Source organism: Pan troglodytes, chromosome 6 (genome assembly GCF_028858775.2).
Source record: "Pan troglodytes isolate AG18354 chromosome 6, NHGRI_mPanTro3-v2.0_pri, whole genome shotgun sequence".
Classification (NCBI taxonomy): domain Eukaryota; kingdom Metazoa; phylum Chordata; class Mammalia; order Primates; family Hominidae; genus Pan; species Pan troglodytes.
The window spans coordinates 74464942-74488894 of NC_072404.2; the positions used below are offsets into that span (position 1 = coordinate 74464942).

Here is a 23953-nt window from a genome sequence, read left to right on the forward strand (position 1 = left end):
GCCTCCCTGGTAGCTGGGATTAGAGGCAAGCGCTGCCACGCCCGGCTAGTTTTTGTATTTTTAGTAGGGATGGGGTTTCACCATGTTGTCCAGTCTGGTCTCCAATTCTTGACCTCATGTTATCTGCCTGCCTCAGCCTCCCAAAGTGCTGGGATTACAGGCATGAGCCACCACACTGGGTCTCCTACCTTCCTTTAGATTGAAGTTTCTTGTTTGTTTTGGTTTTTGTTTGCCATTTTGTCACCTTTGACCTATTAGCTATTTGTGTGTGCGATTATCCTAGAGTTTATAATGTGAATCTTTAACTTTTCACAATCTACCCTTACGTTGCGTTTAACACTTCATGAATAATATAAGAACCTTACAACACCATACTTTCATTTCAATCTTCCATTTTTTATGCTATTGTAGTCATGCATTTTACACCTATGACGTTATAAACCCCACAATACACTGCTATTTTTTCTTTAAACAATTACTGTTTTTTTTGTTTTTGTTTTTGTTTTTTTTTTTTGAGACGGAGTCTCACTCTTGTTGCCCAGGCTTGAGTGTAGTGGTGTGATCTTGGCTCACCACAACCTCTGCCTCCTGGGTTCAAGTGATTCTCCTGCCTCAGCCTCCTGAGTAGCTGGGATTACAGGGCTGTGACACCACGCCTGGCCACTTTTGTATTTTTAGTAGAGACGGGGTTTCACCATGTTGGTCAGGCTGGTCTTGAATTCCTGACCTCAGGTGATCTGCCCACCTTAGCCTCCCAAAGTGCTGGGATTACAGGTGTGAGCCACCATGCCTGGCCAATTATCTTTTAAAGAAATGAAAATAAGAGAAAATATCTGTTACATTAATCCACATATTTGCCATTTCTAGTGCTTTTCATTGTCTTGTATTTCATGCTTATGTTTATCTTTTTCCTTTAGCCTGAAATTTTGATTTTATAAATTTTTGTATTGCAGTTTCTGTTGGGCAATAAATTTTCTCACCATTTGTTTCTTAAGAAATTTTTTTTTGTCTTCGTTTGAGAGAGGCTATTTTAATTGAATAAAGAATTATAGGTTAACAGCTTTTTCCCCCCAGCACTCTAAAGATGTCATGTTATTGTCCTCTAGCTTTCATTGTTTCTGATAATAAGTCAGCAGTAATTCTTATCTTTGTTCCTTCTACATAATGTGTTATTTCCTTCTCTGGCTGCTTTTAAGATTTTTCTCTTTATTTTTGGTATTCAGCAACTTGATTGTGATATGTTTTGGTGTGGTTTCTTTGAATCAGTATTTATTTATTTTATTTATTTTTTTTGAGACGGAGTCTCGCTCTGTCACCAGGTTGGAGTGCAGTGGCACGATCTCGGCTCACTGCAACCACCGCTTCCCAGGTTCAAGCAATTCTCCTGCCTCAGCCTCCCGAGTAGCTGAGATTACAGGCGCATGCCACTGCGCCCAGCTAATTTTTGTATTTTTAGTAGAGACAGGGTTTCACCATGTTGGTCAGGCTGGTCTTGATCTCGTGACCTTGTGATCCACCCACCTCGGCCTCCCAAAGTGCTGGGATTATAGGCGTGAGCCACCGCACCTGGCCTGAATCAATATTTATTCTTCTTGGAGCTCTTTGAGTTTCTTGGATCTTTGGGTTCATGGTTTTCATCAAATTTATAGTTTGAAAAAAATTCAGCAATTATTTCTTCTGCCTCTGGTACTCCAATTATATGTGTGTTGGATGGATTAATATTGTCCTACAGGTCACCAAGGCTCTGTTAAAATTTTTTTTGGCTTGCTTTTTTCCCTTGGTGCTTTAGTTTAGATAGATTCAGGTTCATTGATCTTGTCTTTGTAGTGCCAAATCTGCTGTTAAGCTCATCCCATATGTTTTTTATCTTAGACATTATGTTTTCAGCTCTAGAAGTTCCATTGGTTCTCTTTTAAATCTTCTATTTCTCTCCTCATTATATTTGTTTTCCCTTTAAAATCTTGAACATATTTCTATAGCCGATTTAAAATCTTGGAAACTAATTTGATCATCTTTGTCACTTCTGGGTCTGTTTCGATTATTATTTTTTTAATTACAGGTCATATTTTCCCACTTCCTTACATGTCTGTACATCCTTTTACAGCTTTATCAAGATACACTTTACTTTACCATACAATTCACTAATTTAACATGTACACTTTAATGACTTTTAGTATATTCAGAGAATTGTACATCCATCATCATAATCAATTTTACAATATTTTCCTTATCCCTAAAAGAAGCTTCACTCCCCTTAGCCCTTGTCCCACAGTCCCTCCATTCTGCCCCACCCTCAGCCCTAGGCAACCACCAATCTACTTTTTGTCTTTATAGATTTGTCTATTCATATAACTGGAATAATGCAATCTGTGATTCTTTGTGACTTAGCATCATGTGTTCAGAGTCCATCCATGTTGTGGCATGTATCAGTTCTTGTTTCTTTTTATTGCCAATAACATTACATAGTATGGCTATAGTGAGTTTTGATGAGTTCGTGAATATTGTGATGTTATGCTGTTTTTGTTCCATCCATGGCAATTTTATGAGGCAGATATGACTCCCCCAACTTTATGGATGAGGAAAGTGCAGCTCGGATAGAAGGCCACACTGTGGGTGGAACTCCTAGCAAGCTGGTATGACAGAGAGGACATGGCCTTACCCTAAGGGGAGAAACATAGGCATGCTTTGCAAAAGGTCTGAGGGAAGACACAGGGAGCTCCCCCGAAAAGTAAGTCTGATGAGGGAGTTACACCCATGCTTTGGAAAGTCTAATCTGAGGGGGACGTGGACCCTTCCATGTGAAGACCCAATCAGAGGGGGAAGCTGTGACCCTTTCTTGGGCACTGTGACCTGAGGAGAGATGTGGTCCCACTTAGAAAAGCCCCCATTCATCAGGCCTCCCTTGATCAGTGGAGGTCAGCAGCCATGGGCCTGGGTCCTAAGGCACCTTCAGCTCTCGGGAGGACCTGCCAGCACAGGGCACACGGCCACATCTGTCTGCAGGAAGCTGCTACTCAGACAGGGCCAGAAGGGATGCCAGGCACAGAGCCAGAATCCCAAAGCACCCAGCCTGGGCTTTGCCCACAGCTGGGACCCAGAGCCATCAAATGACTATGAGAGTGCCTAGTCAGTGGGTGCTTATTCATATCTGCTGGGTGGTAGTGCCTCCAGTTCTGCAGTCCTCTCTTCCTGTAGCTGGGGCCTCTTGTTCTCTCACCTGTGGGTTCAGCTTCACTCCAGGCTCAAAGACCAGGAGGCCGCCCAGAGATTAGGAGGGATTTAAGCATTTTTTTTAAGAGGGACAGGGTCTTGCTCTGTTGTGCAGGCTGGAGTGCAGTGGTGCCATCATAGTTCACTGCAGCCTCCAACTCCTGGGTTCAAGCGATCCTCCCACCTCAGCCTCCAAGTAGCTGAGACTACAGGTATGCACCACCACTCCTGGCTAATTTTTAAATTTATTAAAGAGATGGGGTCTTGCTATGTTGCCCAGGCTGGTCTGAAACTCCTGTTGGGCTCAAGTAATCCCCCGACCTCAGCCTCCCAAAGTGCTGGGATTACAGGCATGAGCCACTGCACCCAGCCCAAAAAGCAGAGGTTTTGTTTTCAGGATAATGAAATGGTCTAAAATGGACTGCGAGGTCAGGTGCGGTGGCTCACGCCTGTAATCCCAACCCTTTGGGAGGCCGAGGTGGGCTGATCACTTAAGGTCAGGAGTTCAAGACCAGCCTGGCCAATATGGTGAAACCCTGTCTTTACTAAAAATACAAAAATTAGCTGGGTGTGGTGGCATGTGCCTGTAGTCCCAGCTACTTGGGAGACTGAGGCAGGAGAATCGCCTGAACCTAGGAAGCCGAGATTGCAGTGAGCCGAGATTGCGCCATTGCACTCCAGCCTGGGTGTCGCAGCAAGACTCCATCTCAAAAAATAATAAAATAAAATATAATATGGACTGTGGAAATGATTGCACAACTCTGTGAATATACTAAAAACCACTGAATGGTACACTTTAAATGGGTGAATTGTATGGTGTGCGAATTTTATTACAATAAAGCTATTCTTTTAATAAAAGCAATACATTCAAAATTGTGTAAGGATATGGGGTTGGCTGTAGAATTGGGATCTTTGCTGACTAATGGAAGGTGGGGTGGACCTCAAAAATCCAGTTACTCAACTACCTGATTTGCCAGTGGAGCTGGCCCTGGTTCTTGTCCGTGGGACAGGGTGAGTCAGGGGATTGAACTGGGGGTTCTCTGGACTCAGGGCCTAGGGCTTCCTCCAATACCTTCCACGGCCTCCCTGGCCACCCCATCCCATGGCATTGCCTTCCCTTTGAAAGTTTGTCCCATGGGTGACAAATTGGATTCATGACCTTTCAGCATTCTGCTCCTACCCTGCCCTGCCTGGTCAGTTGGTCTGGACCCCCAGGGATCTTCCTCCTGCCAAGCCAGTGACCTGGGTAGACCCAGCTTGGGTGGAGAGATGAGATGTTTGGTTCTCTGAGCAGGAAGGGTCAGGAAATTGAGTCTGACACCTGGCAAGGCCCACAGCCTGTGCAGTGAGTCGGGAAGGCCGGCCCATGCTCCCAGCCAGGCTTCTCCAGGCCAGCCCCTCGCAGGGGTCCTGGCGGTTGCCAGAAGTGGGCACACCTGGGGAACCGTGAGTGGCAGGCTGCCCGTGGATAATGGAAAAGTCCAAGCATCGATCATGGAGGGCCTGACAGGTCTGTGTTCATGTTAACAATAGGAGAGGCATTTGTGAGCCAGAGGTGGTGGGATTCCCAGCGGCTGCCTTGGAACACACGCGTGGCTGCCTCTGGAGCCTTTTGCCACCATGCTGCCAACAAGACCCCCAGACACCCTTGCCTCAGGCGTCTCCACCAACCTCATCCTCCCCTGTCCTGACAGCTCTCCACAGGCCAAACCACTAGATCCAATGTCCCCCTTCCAGCTTTCCAGTGTAATTCTTTGCAGACCCTCTGCCTGGCCCTGCCTCCGCTCCTCATCACCCCCAGCGGCTCAGGGCTCCTTTGTGTCTGCTCAGGAAGGCCCTTACAATCCTTCCTGGCTGTGGCCAGGGCCTTGCTTTGTTTCTGAATTGGGAGGGCCTATCCCCAAGCACTGGCTTGGAAACTCCTATCCCATCTGCTGCCTGGGTTCTGCCTGGTTCTTCACTCACATTAGCTAAGCTTGGGGGGGCCACTGGGTCCCCTTCCTGTCTATTGTCTTGTGGAGAGCCAGATGCTCTTCAGGGACCCTGACTGGTTGGGGGAGGCTGCTGGGAAATGAAGGTATTCCCCCTATGGCTGGGTCAGCTTCGAGGTTCATGGAGGGACCTGGGTCAAGAACTATTCTCAGGAAGTTGCCTCTGCTTGTTCCTGTTCCCACCATAACCATGACCTTTGATTTCATGACCCACAATGGCATTCCCATTTCACCATTGCCATCACCAGTGTCTTCACCATTTTTACCATTTCTTCCACCATCACCTCCATCCTCATCTCCATCCTTATCTCCACCTCCACCTCTATCCCCAACTTCATTTTCACCTCCATCCTCATCATCCTCGCCTCGACTTTCAGCTCTGTCCTCACCTCCACCTTCACCTCCATCCTCATCATCCTCACCTCAACTTTCAGCTCTGTCCTCAACTCCACCTTCACCTCCATCCTCACCTCGACCCTCACCGCCATCCTCACCTCCACCCTCACCTTCACCTCCATCCTCACCTCCACCTTCACCTCCATCCTCAAGACCACCTTCACCTACACCTACACGTCTATCCTCACCTCCACCTTCAACTCCACTCTCATCTCCAAACTCACCTCCACGCTCACCTGCATCTTCACCTCCATCCAAATCTCCATCTTCACCTCCACTTTTTTTTTTTTTTTTTGAGGCAGAGTCTTGCTCTGTCACCCAGGCTCGAGTGCAGTGGCGCGATCTCGACTCACTGCAACCTCTGCCTCCTGGGTTCAACCGATTCTCCTGCCTCAGCCTCCCGAGTAGCTGGGACTACAGGTGTGTGCGACCATGCCTGGCTAATTTTTTGTATTTTTAGTAGATATGGGGTTTCACTGTGTTAGCCAGGATTGTCTCGATCTCCTGACCTCAGGATCCACCCACCTCGGCCTCCCAAAGTGCTGGGATTACAGGTGTGAGCCACCACACCCAGCCCTGACCTCCACCATTACCACCATCCTCGCCTTCATCCTCCCCTCCATCCTCCCCTCCATTCTTCGTTCCTCATCTCCATCCTCCCCTCTGTTCTCCCTTCCTCACTTCAATCTTCCCTTCCATTCTCACTCTCTTCTCACTCACTGTCCCTCTTTCACCTCCATCCTCATCTCTGTCCTCCCCTCTATTCTCCTCTCCAACCTCACTTCTGTCCTCCCCTTCCTCCTGCTCTCCATCCTCACCTCCATCCTCACCTTCAGCCTCACCTTTATCCTCACCTTCATCCTTACTTCTGCCTTCACTTCCATCCTTACTTCCACCTTTACCTTCACCTTCACACCTGTCCTTACCTCCATTCTCACTTCCACTGTCTTCACTAACTCCACCATCATCACTGCCACCATCACCGACCCAGTCTCCAGGTGGGTCTCCTGCCATCACTAAATACTTCTTAATAACCAGGCATGGGTCTGGACGGAGAGGTGACCCTAGATGATGGATGGATGTGGCCAGGTTGCAGGTCCTGGCTGCCTTGTGGAGCACGTCTGCCTGAGAGCTGGGACTCTTTCCTTGCATGGCAATGACAGCAAATGGCAGAGGTCTGTGCTGACTGGCTTGGCACCTGCAGCCAATGCCTGCGGATCTGTGGGTGGCTCATCATCAGGGCCACCTGGCTCATGGAGGCCCAGGAGCCTTGTCCCCCTTACTTCAGATCTCAAAGAAATCAGGAAATTCTAGTAGGAGGGAAGAGCTGAAAGCAAAATCAGTGTTTCAGCTGTGCCATAGACTCAGGGTGGCCTCCAAAAGTCACTGCCTCCTCTTCAGGCCTCCCTTTCTCATCTCTAAGATGAAAAGAGCAGCACTTCCTCACGTCCACGGAGAGTGCAACAGGGTGCAAGGCATGTCCACAGGCTCCTGTCCCCTGAGGGAGGACTTCCCAGCAGGGCTTCCATCTCAGACCACCTGGGAGCATTTCCAGCCTCCACCTCTCAGCAGCCCTGAGACCCTGAGGAAGTCACTCACTGTTTCTGCTGAGCGCCAGCTTCCTCATCTATCAACAGGGGATAAACAATAGGCTCCACCACTTAATCTACCACATAAAGGCATCTTAAACGGTAGGTTATTATTATTATTTTTAGATAGAGTCTTGCTCTGTTGCCCAGGCTGGAGTGCAGTGTTGCAATCATAGCTCACTGCAGCGTCAACCTCCTGGGCTTAAGTTAAGGGGTAGAGTCTATGCAGATTACCTGAGCTCATTCACATATAGCACTTGGTTTCTTTTTCTTTTTTTTTTTTTTTTGGTGGCAGGGTCTCACTGTGTCACCCAGGCTGGAGTGCCATGGTACAGTCTCGGCTCACTGCAATGTCCGCCTCCCAGTTCAAGCAATTCTCCTGCCTCAGCCTCCCAAGTAACTGGGATTACAGGCATCCGCCACCACACCTGGCTGATTTTTGTATTTTTGGTAGAGATGGGATTTCACCATGTTGGCCAGGCTGGCCTCGAACTCCTGACCTCAAGTGATCCTCCTGCTTAGCCTCCCAAAGTGCTGGGATTACAGGTGTGAGCCACCGTGCCAGGCCCAGCACTTGGTTTCAATTCTTACTTGTGAGCAGGTAGGCAGGGGTGGTGTAGCCCCACTTTTCAGAGGGAGGCACAGAACTGGCAGGGGTGGGGTGGAGTCGGGGAGAATTGCCTGAGGTCATCTAGTCTGAAATGACAGGGCAGGGATTCCGGGCCAGGCTGCGGGCCTCCTGGTTCCTTTTTTAACCTCCTGCTGCTTTGGGACTGTGTACCAGATTTCAAGGGGGCACACAGGGACACTGAGGCCCAGCCCCTGCCCTGGAGCCATGGCTGGGCCAGGTAAGGGGAAGGTTAGGCTCATGGCAGCAGAGTGGGGCTGGGAGGGAGAGAGTAACTCCAGGCCTGGCAACAGGACTTGGCAGAATGTCCTTGAGGAGTTCAAGGGCAAGAATGTTGGGAAGGGCTGGGCTGAGGTGGGTGTCAGGGAACCAGGAGGCCTTGGGAAACCAGAGAAGAGGAAGAAGGGGGTCACAGGAGAGGGTATCTGATCAGGCAAGTGTTGGAGACCTGAGAAGGCACCGTGTGGGGTCGAGGCTCTAAGAGCATGAACGCCTGGCTGGTAAATAAGGATCTTGGAGGCTATGCATGATGGCTCACATCTGTAATCTCAGCAGTTTGGGAGGCCAACGCAGGTGGATCACTTAAGCACTAGGAGTTGAGACCAGCCTGGGCAACATGGTGAAACCCTGTCTCTCCAAAAAAAAAAAAATTAGCTGGGTATGGTGGCACATGCCTGTAGTTCCTACTACTCAGGAGGCTGAGGTGAGAAGATGGCTTGAGCCCAGGAGTTCGAGACTGCAGTGAGCTATGATTGTGCCACTGCACTCCAGCCTGGGCGACAGAGAGCGAGACCTTGTCTAACATCAGGATTCTTGGCATCAGGTCTGCCAGGAGAGCCACCCTCCTGTGCCACAGTCATGCCTGCCTCACCTTCATCTAGAGCTGCCCCAGACACTTTATGTCATAGTGGAGAAACTGAGGCTTAGGTTTGGCAACTGCCCAAGGTGCACAGTGAAAGCAGAGCTGGGAGGATTCAAGGTTCATCCGACGCCCCTGAGACATGCACAGAAGCCCCCTGTCTCCAGCCACTCCCCCCAGGGCCCATGGGGGAAGGCTGGACGATGATCTGGGGAGGAGATGGAAAACAAGATGAGCAGCTGCTCAGCCAGTCAGCCGCCTGCGGGCCAGGGCTGCCAGCCACCCCCAGCCCAGCCTGCTTCTGCCAGGGCCTGGTGCCTGCTGTACCAAGGGTAGCCAGAACGCCCGGCTCACCAGGCCACCGCCCTCTCTTCCCATGGTCCAGGCACAACTCCCACACCAGTGGGCCTCGGTGCCTGGAGCACCGTCCATAAGCGAGCCCTGGGTCCATGCCAGCTGCAGCTAGCCACGGGGCTGAGCAGGCAGCTGGCGTCTGGACACGGAGCCTCATTGAGCAGGGGGTGCGAGGCCTCTGGGGCTTCCTCTGGGGCCAGGGTTGGGCTCAGGCCTGGCATCTGGGCTTGGCTCCCCTGCTGCCCACCACCCACCAAGAGGTGAGGAGAAGCAGATGAGACCTAAGGTAAGAGATGGGAGCTGGCAGTAAGTGGGTGTTTTAGGGGAGACTTTCCAGGTGAGAGGAGGCAAGTGGAGGTCCATATACCCAAGTATCTCCCACTGGGTGTCCCCAGTCACTCACCCTCTGCAAGCCTCCCCCGATCCTCTGGGTGTCTCATCTCAGCAGGTGAAACCGACAGTCTCCCCAGAGTCCAGGCAGCCCTCTATAACCACCCCCTTGACTTTCAGTTCCACTCCATCATGAAATTTGGTTCACAATTTTCCTGACAAGCTGCGCTCTTGTGCTCTCTCTCTCTCGCTCACTCTCTCTTGCTCTCTCTCTCTTGCTGTCTCTCTCGCTCTCTTGCTGTCTCTCTTTCTCACTCGCTCTCTCTTGCTGTCTCTCTCGCTTTCACTCTCGCTCTTGCTCTCGCTCTCACTCTGTAGCCACATGACAGTGTTTAATCACAGACCTCTCCATCCCTTACTGGGATTATTGCACCAGCCTCTGCCAGAATTCCCTGACCCCAGGCTCGCCCTGCTTCTCTAAACTTCTCGGCAGTCAGGGTGAGCTTGCAAAAGTGGCAAGTCCAACCGTATGACTGTGTCCCTTTAGCCTGACGCCCTTCCCCAGCTCCCTATATAATGCAGAGAAAGTTCCAGCTCCTTAGCCGCGTAGTCAAGGTTCCTGGAGTCCTGGCCCCTAAGGCATTGGTGCTCTCTGGTTCCCTCTCCCCGTGCACCTCACCTGCCTTCCAGGTGAGGTGATTCCTGGAAAGTCTTAGCCGTTTGGCAGTGCCCCTGCAGCCCAGGCCTGAATAGCCTTCTCTCAAGATTTGGCCAAAACATCCCCATCTCCATGAAGTGTCCACACTGCCTCCCCACTTTCTCCCAGCCTGGGGGAGTTGACCACCCCCTCGAGGCTGCCCCACTTAGGCTGCTGTGCACCAATGTGACACTGGTGTGACATTGACTGTTACACTGGGGGCACCGATTTGGGTCTTAGCCTGTCGTCTCCACCAATATAAAACCTCCTAGGCCAGGCTCAGTGGTTCACACCTGTAATCCCAGCACTTTGAGAGGCTGAAGTGGGCAGATCAGGAGGTCAGGAGTTCAAGACCAGACTGGCCAACATGGTGAAACCCCATCTCTACTAAAAATACAAAAATTAGCTGGGCATTGCGGCGCGTTCCTGTAATCCCAGCTACTCGGGAGGCTGAGGCAGAAGAATTGCTTGAACCCGGGAGGTGGAAGTTGCAGTTAGCCAAGATCGTGCCACTGCACTCCAGACTGGGCTACAGAGTGAGGCTCCATCTCAAACAAAACAAAACAAAACAAAAAAACCCTCCTAGGCCAGGTGCGCCTATAATCCCAGCACTTTGGGAGGCTGAGACGGGCAGATCATTTGAGGTCAGGAGTTTGAGACCAGCCTAGCGAACATAGTGAAACCCCGTCTCTACCAAAAATATAAAAAAATTAGCCAGGTGTGGTGGCACACCCTTGTAATCCCAGCTCCTCAGGATGCTGAGGCAGGAGAATCACTTGAACCTGGGAGGTGGAGGTTGCAGTGAGCTGAGATTGTGCCATTGCACTCCAGCCTGGGCGACACAGCGAGACTCCGTCTCAAAAACAAAAAACAAAAAAAACCTCCCAGAGGCAATCATCAGCCTGGTTTCCTTTTTTCTCTGGCCCCATTGTCCAACATTGGTCTAACGGGGCCCTGGGGACACATTCATTCATTTCTCCACTCCATACTTTTGAGGTATTTTTTGAAGATTAGACGCAATGTCAGGCAGGACAGCCATGCCCCAAACCACAGAGTCTGGGGGCAGCTGATGGGACCTGGGAGGCAAGGAGAGGCATGGGTTATCAGTGTCTGATGGAGGCAACCCGGCTTCTGCCCCCAGGGAAGCCTGCTCTGGGGCAGCCTAGAGCATAGGATGGTGTGGGCTGGAATTTAAGCTCTACCACCTCCTAGCTGTGTATTCTGGGTAAGATGCTCACCCTCTTTGAGCCTCTGTTTCCTCGTCTATGAAGCTGGACATCATTCCCTGCCAGGGTAGTGTAAGCAATGATTTGTATTTTTGTATTTTTTTTTAGTAGAGATGGGGTTTTGCTATGTTGGCCAGGCTGGTCTTGAATGCCTGACCTCAAGTGATCCGCCCATGTTGGCCTCCCAAAGTGCTGAGATTACAGGCGTGAGCCACCATGCCTGGCTAATTTTTTTTTTTTTTTTAGTAGAGACGAGCCATGTTGGCCAGGCTGGTCTTGAACTCCTGACCTCAAGTGATCCATCCACCTTGGCCTCCTAAACTGCTGGGATTACAGGTGTGAGCCACCGTGCCTGGCCCCAAAGGAGCACTCCTGTAGGAGACCAATGGGTGCATGATATTGGTGTCATTTCTCTGTCTTCAAAAATGACGGACACTGCTGGTCGCTGTGGCTTCCTCCTGCTCGGTTGGTCACTCCTGCACCTGTCCGCAGTAGTGGTGCTCCTGGGGACCCCCTCGCCACCCCACAAAACTGCTCACCACATGGCCAAACAGGTTTGTCTTTTTCCATGTGATTTCTTCTTTTGCTAGAACATTTATAAAACTCCTTAGGAAGTTTCAGGAACATTAAGGAAGTTAAGGAAAATTTATGAATGCTTTTCCAGAGGCTAAAAAGAATTTATTTCCTACTAGCTAGTCTAGAATTGTATTACTTATTTATGTAAGTTTTAACTTTATAATCTGTCTGGAGGTCATTTTAGTGTTAGATATAAAGTGTTAGCTAATTTCCTCCCCCCTCGAATGCCTGCCCCATTTCCCATTGTTGTGTAGTGCTTGTGTTATCATGGCTTGCATTTTTAGGTAGGATTGGTTCTTATACATAATCGCTCCTTTGTAGCCTATTCCAACCGTGTGTATCCCTGATCTCACTCCAGCATCACGCTATTAAATGATTGTTCCCTTAGACTATGTTTTATGGAAGACTTTATAGCATAGTAGTTTAGATTATGGGCTTTGAATTCAAACTGGCAGAGATCCACATAAGACCTTTGCCTCTTAATAAATGTGTGACCTTGGGTGAGTTACCTCACAGTTCCTCATCTGTAAAATGGACTTCTGGGAGGTTGAAATGGTTTGGTTCTGTGCCCCTGCCCAAATCTCATGTCAAATTGTAATCCCTAAAGTTGGAGGTGAGGCCTGGTGAGAGGTGACAGGATCACTGTGGGGGGGATTTCCCCTTTGGTGCTGTTCTCGTGACGGTGAGTGAGTTATTGTGAGATCTGGTGGTTTAAAATGTGTAGCACCTCCCCCTCTCTCTCTCTTCCCTTTGCTATGGCCATGTGAAGACGTGCCTGCTTTCCCTTCGTCCTTCTGCCATGATTGTAAGTTTCCGGAGGCCCCTCCAGCCATGCTTCCTGTACAGCCTCCAGAAGTGTGAGCCAATTAAACCTCTTTCCTTTGTAAATCACCCAGTCTCAGGCATTTCTTTATAGCAGTGCAAGAACAAACGAATACAGAGGCCTGCAGTATCTCCCTCACACATTCAGAACAAATTGAGAACTAGATATAGACATCAGATGGCTGATAATAAGGCTGATAAAACATCAGCCTTAATATTGAGTAGAGGTGGTTGCTGTCCACTGTCACAACTTGTATTTAGCATTGCACTGGAGATCCTAGCCAATGCAGTAAGACAGGAAAAGGAAATGAAAGGGATGATGATGGAAAAAAACAAGACAAAAAACAAAGCCTCAGTGGGCATCCTGACATTCACTCCTGCCTTAGATAGACTCAAGACCCCTAGTCATAGGTAATACCAGACCCCCTAGGTCTTCACCCATGCACACACTTTCTCAGATAAACCCTATCCCCAGAAAATTACTATGGAGCACAGCAGAAAATACTGAGAGAGGAGAAACAAGGATGGAAAGCAAGGACAGGAATGTTCCTTTAGCAAAAGTCCTTTCACATATGAGGTGGAGGTGGTGATGGATAGTCTCAGTGCAGTGAACAACCTATACCACTATATGGGGCCATTTAACTTGCCCTATAGACAGAAGAAGAAGGGGAGTGGTAAGAGCATTTTGGGCAAAGAATACAATGTGAGCAAGAGCACTAAGTAAATTCAGGAAGTGAAAGGACACTGAAGGCTTGAGCTCTAGAGCAGTGATAATGAGGTTGAGGTGGAAAGACCTGATTTAAGAGCTATCAGGGTTAGAATGGGTAGGACTTGGCAGGTGATGAGGGTGAGGCAGGTGGATCACTTGAGGCCACGAGTTCGAGACCAGCTCACTACAACATGGTGAAACCCCATCTCTACTAAAAATACAAAAATTAGCCAGGTGTGGTGGCTTGCGCCTGTAATCCCAGCTACTCAGGAAGCTGAGGTAGGAGAATAGCTTGAACCCAGGAGGCAGAAGTTGCAGTGAGCCAAGTTTGCGCCACTGCACTCCAGCCGGGGCGACAGAGCGAGACTCCATCTCAAAAAAGAAAACAAAACAAAGTTTTATTTTTATTTATCTAATTATACACACATACACAGACACCTACATATACAGACACACACACGTACACACACACGCACACAAATATATATATGTGCTGATGCACTGGGGCTTCCACTGCTCTTACTTGATGTGGGTGATACTATCATCATTATATATATATGAGGGGGGAGAGAGAGAGAGAGAGAGGGGAGAGAGAGAGAGAGAGAGAGAGCGAGAGAGAGCGAGAGAGAGCGAGAGAGAGCGAGAGAGCAAGAGAGAGAGCGAGAGCAAGCGAGAGAGAGCGAGAGAGAGCGAGAGAGCAAGAGAGAGAGCGAGAGCAAGCGAGAGAGAGAGAGAGAGAGAGAGAGAATCTTGCTGTGTTGCCGAGACTGGTCTGAAGCTCCTGGCTTTAGGCAATCCTCCCACCTTGACCTCCCAAAATGCTGGTATTACAGTATTTATTTAATTTTTAAGTTTTTTTTGTTTCTTGGGGGCTGTTTTTTTGGAGATAGGGTCTTGCTCTATTGCCCAGGGTGGAATGCAGTGGCTGTTCTTCACCAGGGCCATCATGGCTCACTACATCCTTAATCTCCTGGCTCAAGTAGTCTTCTCCCCTCAGCCTCCTGAATAGCTGGGACTACAGGCGTGTGCCACCACACCTGGCTATCCTACGCAATATGAGACTGGGTGGGGGGGGCAGTCTAAAACAATATGGAGAGTACCTTTAGATCCGGATTTTGGGGCTCAGCCTTGCCATGGGAAGGAGGCATGGTGTGTAGCAGTGGTTACCAGACTTCTTTCAGTAGTTTAAAACAATTAAAAAAAAGATGAAAGACTGATATAGTGTTGTTCTCCTTTAATTTTGCCAAGGAAAGTCTTTTTTAAAAAACCTCTGTTGTTCCTGTCACTTAACACTAAAACGTGGAAAAACACATTCTCAACAACAGCAAAATAGCAGCCAGGCATGGTGGCACTTGCCTGTAGTCACAGCTACTTGTGAGCCTGAGGTGGGAGGACTGGTTGAGCCTAGGAGTTGGAGTCTGCAGTGAGCCATGATCCTACCACCGTGCCCCAGCCTGCTACTGCTAAACAGGTTAGCAGTGTCAGGAGGGTCTTCCCTCTTGCTGCTTGGTGCCTAGAACATTCTTGCCCAGATATTTGCATAGCAGCACAGCTGGCTCCCTCATCTTTTATTCAGGTCACCTCATGAGGCCGCTCCTGTCTATTTTAAAGCTGCAAGCTTCTTGGTTGTGTTTTTTTTTTGTTTGTTTGTTTGTTTTTGAGACAGGGTCTTGCTCTGTCAACCAGGCTGGAGTGTAGTGGCATGATCACTGCTCACTGCAGCCTCAACCTGCCAGGTTCATGTGATCCTATCACCTCGGCCTCCAGAGTAGCTGGGATTACAGGTACAGGCCACCACCTGGCTAATTTTTGTATTTTTAGTAGAGGTGGCGTTTCACCATGTTGGCCAGGCTGGTCTCAAACTCCTGACCTCAGGTGATCAGCCTGCCTCGGCCTCCCAAAGTGCTGGGATTACAGGCGTGAGCCACCATGCCCGGCCAGTCCTCTCTATCTTAACCTTCACAAAGAAACTTTGAAATGATATTCAGTTTTTGTTACTGCTTTCCTCAGGCCTTTTCTGTCTTTAGCACCAACCTTTTCTGCTCAGCCCATTGAACACTCATTCTGGGCCCAGGGGTCTAGGCTCATGCCTGTAATCCCAGCACTTTGGGAGGCCAGGGTGGGCAGATTGCTTGAGTCCAGGAGTTCGAGACCAGCCAGGGTGACATGGCAAAACCTTGTCTCTACAAAAAAACCCCAAAAACTAGCTGGGTGTGGTGGCACACACCTATCATCCCAGCTACTAGGGAGGTGGAGGCAGAAGGATCACTTGAGCCAGGGAGTTGGAAGCTGGAGTGCGCCGAGATTGCACCACTGTGCTCCAGCCTGGGCAACAGAGTGAGACTCTACCTCAAAAAAAACAAAACAAAACAAAAAAAACACTCATTCTGTTTCACAGAATGGTTTATAGAATGGTGTGTTGCCTGATTCTGTAATCACAAAAGTCAGTTAAGAGCTTTAAAGTAAATGTTATTCTGTCTTTTGGTAATAGCAATTACCACCATCCAATGTACTACTGTAAATAATTATTGTTTATTCCCTCCTCCACCTCCTCAGCACAGGTACTTTGTGTTTTTTTGTTTTGTTTTTTGAGGCGGAGTTTCACTCGTTGCCCAAGCTGGAGTGCAATGGCGCAATCTCAGCTCACTGCAACCTCCGCTTCCTGGGCTCAAGTGATTCTCCTGCCTCAGCCTCCCAAGTTGCTGGGATTGCAGGCATGTGCCACCATGCCTGGCTAATTTTGTATTTTTAGTAGAGACAGGGTTTCTCCATGTTGGTCAGGCTGGTCTTGAACTCCCGACCTCAGGTGATCTGCCCGCCTCGGCTTCCCAAAGTGCTAGGATTACAGGCGTGAGCCACTGCGCCTGGCCTTACTTTTGTTTTATACTCTGTTGTACCCTCAGCGTAGCACACATTAGGCACTTAGGAAGAATCTGAGAAACGAATCAGTTAATCCCTACTTTACCAATAATGAATAAAGACTGAGAAACTCGGGCCGGGCGCAGTAGCTCACACCTATAATCCTAGCACTTTGGGAAGCCAAGGTGGGCGGATCACTTGAGGTCAGGATTCAAAACCAGCCTGGCCAACATGGTGAAACCCTGTCTCGACTAAAAATACAAAAAAAAAAAAAATGAGCTGGGCGTGGTGGCGGGTGCCTGTAATTCCAGCTACTTGGGGGGCTGAGGTGGGAGAATCGCTTGAACCTAGGAGGCGGAGGTTGCAGTGAGCCGAGATCGCACAACTGAACTCCAGTGTGGGCGACAGAGTGAGAGTCTCAAAAAAAAAAAAAAAAAAAAAGACTGAAAAATTACGCAACCTGTCCAAGAACACTACAGCGACAATTAGCAAAGCTGGGATTTTAACCCAGGTCTATCTCACAGCCACAGCATAGTATTTTCTTTTTTTTTCTTGCTGTGACTGCACGTTACGCCATACATGTCATTCAGGACGCAGAGGAATTAGTATTTACTGTTTTTAACATTCCTTACATGGGAATCACGTAAAGAATCAGGTAAACAGGATTCAATTTGTGACTCAACCATTAATACTTTGTGACACTGGCTAATTTATTTCACTTCTGGATGTCGGTTATGTTTTTTTTTGAGACAGGATCTCGCTCTGCTGTCACCCGGCCTGGAGTTCAGTGGAGGGATCTCTGCACCGTCAACTTCCTGGGCTATCAAGCGATCCTCCCACCTCAGCCTCCCCGGTAGTTGGGACCACAGGTGCCCGCCATCATGTCCGGCTGATTTGTAAAATTTCTTTCGTAGAGATGGTGACCTTGCTCTGTGGCCCAGGCTGGTCTCGAACTCCTGGACTCAAGCGATCCTCCTGCCTGGGCCTCCTAAAGATTCAGCTGCTTTTGGATCAACCGATCGCCTTAAGACCTTTTAACTCGAACACCTGTCACATCCTAGGATCCGCGAAGGACTGAAACAGAGTTTCTGAAGCGTCCCTTGGCGCACTAGCTCCGCTCCACCTCCCATTCGCGCTACCACCGCGGCCGCAGCCCCAGGAGTCGCCGCGGAGCCAGCGTCGCCCTCCAGCTGTTGCGCGTCGGAAGCCGGAAGCAGGGACTGAGCGACAGACTAGGAAACGCCGGTTTCTCCGGGGCTCCCCAGCGCCCCACCTTTACCCTGGAGGCCGCCCTCTTCCATTCGCTCTTGGGCGTCAGGGCGGTACCCCACTCCGCTCGACCCTTTGGATCCGCTCGCACTTCCTCCCGTCCAGAGTCAAAGGCCCCGGAAGTGACGTTTACGCGCCGTGCGTAACGTGCGTTCGCTGGCGGTGCCGGGGGCGGGGCGAGCAGGAGGGTGGGTGTGAGGCGGGAGCTGGCCGCGGAGCCCAGACCTACCCAAGCGAAGCGGGCGAGCGGTGGTTTGGACGCCGGCGGAGACGCGGGCGAGGTACGGAGCGGACGGACTGGGGCTGAGAGCTGCTTGGCTCTCAGCTACAGGAGCGGGGCGGCGGGGCGTCTCGGGCTGGGGGTGGCAGGGCGGTCGGTCTGTGCTATCCGCGCGGCTGGGGCAGTTGCGCGTCGGTGCCTCCCGCTGTCCTTCGTCCCACATTCCGTCTCCGTCAGCGCCGCCTTCCCGGTTTCAGGCCGCCCTCGGCTCCCTTAATCCTCAGAGTGCGGCCTCTCCGTCCCAGACGCTAGTTGCCGGGATCTCCAGCGCCGGCCGAGCCCCGACGGCCTGACGCGGAGCATTTCCTGGCCGCCTCCCTCTCCGGCGGCTCCCCTCGGCCCGGCTCCCACCTTCCGTCCAGGCCGCTGGCTCCGAAGCAGCGTCTGTGGTCGCACGGGGCCCCTCCCACAACCTCCCCGGAACACGCTGGTATGGGACGCTCGGACCCAGACCACAGCCCCCGGCCGCGGCAGGGGCGCGGGGACTTGATCCCATGTCACCCTGGGGGGCAGAAGTGTCCCGGAGTTTGGAGGGGATTTGAAGCCTGTGGTCCTGACTTCCACCCCGTGGCTGAGGGCGAGGCTGCGGGGCTGGAGTTAGGAGCAGAAGTCCCTGCTTCCGAACCGTCTGGGAGGAGAGCCGAGGGATGCCCATCACGGCAGTTTAGGGAGAGAGAGGGAAGGACTCTGCCGCTTTGGAGGCTAGGTCATAGGCAGCTGGCGGTGTCTCAGAGCGAGTGACCAATCCTTGCCGTTGGGAAATGTGTCGTGGGCGCCCGTGGGCTCGTTTTGCCTTTGAGATTAGGTAGGAAATTTTCCCAGGACGAGTTTACCGGAGCACCTTGGGAGTTGGTTTTTGGCCTGGAGAGCTGCTTTCCCCCCTCTAAACCTAGAACTGCCTTGTTTTTCTTTATTATTTTTTTCGACATGGGATCTCACAGTGTTGCCCAGGCAGGTGTGAAACTCCTGGCCTTAAGCGATCCTCCCGCCTCGGCCTCCCAGAGTGTTGGGATTATAGGCGTGAGCCATTGCGCGGCTTTAACTGCTGTTAAAGAGTGTGTTCCGGCCGGGTGCGGTGGCTCACGTCTGTAATCCCAGCATTTGGAAGGCCAAGGCAGGCGGATCATGACGTCAGGAGCTTGAGACCATCCTGCCTAACACGGTGAAACCCCGTCTCTACTACAAATACAAAAAAAAAAAAAAATTTGCCGGGCATCGTGGCGGGCACCTGTAGTCCCAGCTACTCTGGAGGCTGAGGCAGGAGAATGGCATGAACCCGGGAGGCGGAGGTTGCAGTGAGCCGAAATCATGCCACTGCACTCCAGCCTGGGTGACAGAGCTAGACTCTATCTCAAAAAAAAAAAAAAAAAAAAAAGAGTCTGTTCCTTAAAATTGTTGTACCAAGAAACTTGCCAGAGATGCAAGAAAATGTGATTATATTGTTAATATTTAATGATAAATAACATTTTGCTTTTAAGAGTCACTGATTCATATCCGCAGGATTAAGAAATCTTCAGGATTTGAATTTTTAATGACCTTCCAAGCAGTCATGTTTCTGCTCTCTAGAAGTTAGCCAGTTGAGGAGAAGGGACAGTCAAGATACTTTCAAAACAGTGTGGTAAGGAGTGTGAGCTAAGATGGAGCACCGAGGAAGGAGCCGGGCATTTAGGCCATGCTGTTGGGTGTGGATCCTGGAAGGGATCAGGGAATACTTTCTGCATGTGTCTTGAAGAATGAGTAACATTCAGACTAACAGGGTGGAGTGAGGGAGAGGGGGGAATCAAAGGAGAGGAGGCCAGTAACTACAAGGAGGTGCCTATTAATTTATTTATTGAGAGAGAGGGTCTCACTTTGTCACCCAGGCTGGAGTACAGTGACACGATCACGAGTCACTGAAGTCTCAACTGCCTGTGCTCAAGTGATCCTCCCACCTCAGCCTCCCGAGTAGCTAAGACTACAGATGCGTGCCACCACACCCAGCTGATTTTTAAATATTTTGTAAAGATGTTGTCTTGCTGTGTTGCCCTGGCTGATCTCAAACTCCTGCACTCAAGCAATCTTCCTGCCTCAAGCGTCCCAAGTGCTGAAATTACAGGCATCAGCTACCGAGCCTGGAGGGTCGTTATTAAAGTGAAAAAGTGCAGGACAGAGATGTAGGAGCTCAGGCTTCATCTGATGGTGACAGAACCAGGGGAAGTTTTTTAGCTGGGTCCTTGTGTGGTTAAAATGGGTCTCTCTGGCCAGGCGCGGTGGCTCACGCCTGTAATCCCAGCACTTTGGGAGGCCGAGGCGGGCGGATCACGAGGTCAGGAGTTCGAGACCAGCCTGAGCAACATGGTGAAACCCCGTCTCTACTAAAAACACTAAAATTAGCTGGGTGTGATGGCGCCTTCCGTAATGCTAGCTACTCAGGAGGCTGAGGTAGGAGAATTGCTTGAACCTAGCAATTCTAGGAGGTTGTGGTGAGCCAAGATTGTACCAATGCACTCCAGCCTGGGCGACAGAGCGAGACCTCGTCTCAAAAAAAAGAAAAAAATTAAAAAAAAAAAAAAAAGTCTCTCCCTCTCTCCCTGTCTCCCAGGCTGGAATGCAGTGGCAGGAACACAGCTCACTGCTGCCTCCACCACCCATGCTTAAGCTATCCTCTTGTCTCAGCCTCCCAAGTAACTGGGACCACAGGCCTGCCACCTACTAATTTAGCTTGCCTGGCTAAATTTTTTTTTCTTTTTTTGATACGGAATCTGGCTCTGTCGCCCAGGCTGGAGTGCAGTGGCGCGATCTCGGCTCACTGCAAGCTCCCCGTCCTGGGTTCACGCCATTCTCCTGCCTCAGCCTCCTGAATAGCTGGGACTACAGGTGCCCACCACCATGCATGGCTAATTTTTTCTATTTTTAGTAGAGATATGGTTTCACTGTGTCAGCCAGGATGGTCTCAATCTCCTGACCTCGTGATCCGCCCTCCTCGGCATTCCAAAGTGCTGGGATTACAGGTGTGAGCCACCACACTTGGGCTAAATTTTTTTTAAAGATGGAATCCTTGTATGTTTCCCAGGGTGCTCTCCAACCCCTGGCCTCAAGTGATTCTCTAGCCTCGGCCTCCCAAAGTGTTGGGATTACAAACATGAGCCACTGCACCCGGCCCTAAAATGGAATGTTATGTAACTCTTACACACAGGCTGCTATGTAGCTGATAAGGATAAATGTTTTCAGTGTAGTGCTTGATATTTGCTTTTTTCTTTTCTTTTCTTTTCTTTTTTTTTTTTAAGACGGAGTCTTGCTCTGTGACTGGGCTGGAGTGCAGTGGCATGATCTTGGCCACTGCAACCTCTGCCTCCTGGGTTCAAGCGATTTGTGTGCCTCAGCCTTCTGAGTAGCTGGGACTGACCATAGATAGGCGCGCGCCACCACGCCCAGCTAATTACTGCTATCTTGTATTTTAATTTTTTCTGCTTATTAGATGTTTGAAATGATGCCAGGCGTGGTGGCTCACGCCTGTAATCCTAGCACTTTGGGAGGCCAAAGTGGGAGGATTGCTTGAGGTCAGGGGTTGGAGACCAGCCTGGGCAAAATAGCAAGACTGCATCTCTACAGAAAAAAAAAAAAAGATAGCCGGGCGCAGTGGCTCACGCCTGTAATCCCAGTACTTTGGGAGGCTGAGGCAGGCGGATCACGAGGTCAGGAGATCAAGACCGTCCTGGCTAACACGGTGAAACCCTGTCTCTACTAAAAATACAAAAAATTAGCTGGGCATGGTGGCAGGCGCCTGTAGTCCCAGCTACTTGGGAGGCTGAGGCAGGAGAATGGCGTGAACCTGGGAGGTGGAACTTGCAGTGAGCCGAGATGGCGCCACTGCACTCCAGCCTGGGCGACAGAGCCAGACTCCGTCTCAAAAAAAAAAAAAAAAAAAAAGATGCTTGACGTGAATGTATACTCATTTCCTAGTTGTTTCTTTCTATAAGGATGTCTGACCTGGCTAATTTGTAAACAGGAATTCTGCATTCATTTCTCTCTTTGCTTTCTCAACCCCAATTGAGCACACAAGTGTTTAATGAGTACTTAACTGATTTGATAAGAATAACTCATTGATTTCTTTGATTTTTTGTTGCTGGTTTTCAGTGAAAAAAATGTTATCAGCCGGACACGGTGGCTCACGCTTGTAATCCCAGCACTTTGGGAAGCTGAGGCGGGTGGATCATGAGGTCAGGAGATCCAGACCATCCTGGCTAACACGGTAAAACCCCGTCTCTAATAAAAATACAAAAAATTAGCCGGGCATGGTTGCAGGCGCCTGTAGTCTCAGCTACTCAGGAGGCTGAGGCAGGAGAATGGCGTGAACCCGGGAGGCGGAGCTTGCAGTGAGCCGAGATTGTGCCACTGCACTCCAGCCTGAGCGACAGAGCGAGACTACATCTCAAAAAAAAAAAAAATGTTATCAGTACTTACTCATTGTGATGTCTACCTATAGAACTAAAATTCTGTTTACTTATGTGAGTCTTTGGCTAGAGACACAGAATTTCAGTCTTGACTGTGTGAGCTTAATTTCTGGCATGTGGGTTTTTATTGGCTGCAGAGGAAACATCTCTAGCAGAGATGACCTATCCCTCAAATGTAGGAAATACCTGTGTAAACCTAACACCTGTGACTCAGAATAGAAATGGTACCAAGTAAGTGGCTTCTTAGCCCATCAGTAAAGTTATCACACCATAGGCTGGGTGCGGTGGCTCACACCTGTAATCCCAACACTTTGGGAGGCTGAGGTGGGCAGATCACTTAAGGCCAGGAGTTTGAGACCAGCCTGGATCAAGATGGCAAAACTCCGTCTCTACTAAAATACAAAAAACTTAGCCAGGCATGGTGATGTGCGCCTGTGATCTCAGCTACTCGGGAGTCTGAGGCACAAGAAACTCTTGATCCCGGGAGGCGGAAATTGCAATGAGCCGAGATTGTGCCACTGCACTCCAGCCTGGGCAACAGAGTGAGACTCTATCTCAAAAAAAAAAAAAAAAGTGATCACACTAAAACCAAGAGTTTCAGGCTGGTGCAGTGGCTCATGCCTATAATACCAGTGCTTTGGGAGGCCAAAGTGGGAGAATCGCTTGAGCCTAGGAGTTCCAGGCTGCAGTGAGCTGTGATCAAGCCACTGCACTACAGCCTGAGTGACAGAGTGATACCCTGTCTCTATAAAAAGAAGTTTCATAGTACAGGCCAAACATCTTGAAAATCTTATTAAATGTACACTTCTATCATAGAGCACTGTAGAAACATCATGTGTGTTGTTTCACATGGCTGAAGTGAGTTTAAATGATCTGGACTATTGTTACAATATGTAAACATGTGAAATAACAGTTATCCCACTTAATATTATTTAACTTATGTTTATCTCTTTGATGTTTGGGTAAAGCTCCTAAAATGCTTTAGGAAAACATTATACTTTTATGGTGCTGTTTTCAAGTTTCCTGTGAAATTCCTGTTTTCAATGAAGTTACTGTCAGTGGGATAGGAAGTGTGATTTTTTTTTTAACTTTTTTTTTTTCTTTTTGAGACGGAGTCTTGCTCTGTTGCCCAGGCTGGAGTGCAGTGGCGCGATCTTGGCTCACTGCAACCTCTGCTTCCTGGGTTCAAAGATTCTTCTGCCTCAGCCTCCTGAGTAGTTAACCATCACATCCAGCTAATTTTTTTTGTATTTTTAGTAGAGACGGGGTTTCACCATATTGGCCAGGCTGATCTCGAACTCCTGACCTCGTGATCCACCCGCCTCGGCCTCCCAAAGTGCTGCGATTACAGGCGTGAGCCACCGTGCCCGGCAGGAAGTGTAATTTTTATTCATAATATAACCTTTTTTTTTTTTTTTTTTTTTTTTTTTTGAGAACAAAGTCTTGCTCTGTCACCCAGGCTGGAGTGTGGTGGCACGATCTCTACTCACTGCAACTTCCACCTCCCCGGTTCAAGCGATTCTTGTGCCTCAGCCACCTGAGTAGCTGGGAATATGGGCTCCTGCCACCACGTCCGGCTAATTTTTTTTTTGCTGGAGTGAGACTGAGTTTCAGCCTTGTTGCCCAGGCTGGAGTGCAATAGTGTGATCTTGGCTTACTACAACCTCTGCCTCCTGGGTTCAAGTGATTCTCCTGCCTCAGCTTCCCAAGTAGCTGGTGTTAACA

The 23953-nt window shown here is 49.6% G+C and overlaps 1 protein-coding gene across 28 annotated transcripts in view; it reads left to right on the forward strand.

The window, feature by feature from the left end:
• The window catches only part of RABGEF1 (RAB guanine nucleotide exchange factor 1), a 164487-nt gene that overhangs the window by 71420 nt on the left and 69114 nt on the right, over positions 1-23953 (forward strand). For 5 of the 28 annotated variants that reach the window (XM_063814282.1, XM_063814285.1, XM_063814298.1 and 2 more), the window contains exon 1: positions 16490-17796. The exons of 9 other annotated variants lie outside the window; for them this stretch is intronic. The gene's annotated coding sequence lies outside the window, so the exon portion shown is untranslated. Of the gene's footprint in view, positions 1-16489; positions 17797-17876; positions 18226-21911; positions 22027-23953 lie in introns of those variants that run through there. 14 more of the 28 variants (XM_009453197.5, XM_054655642.2, XM_063814296.1 and 11 more) reach the window with 11 other exon arrangements.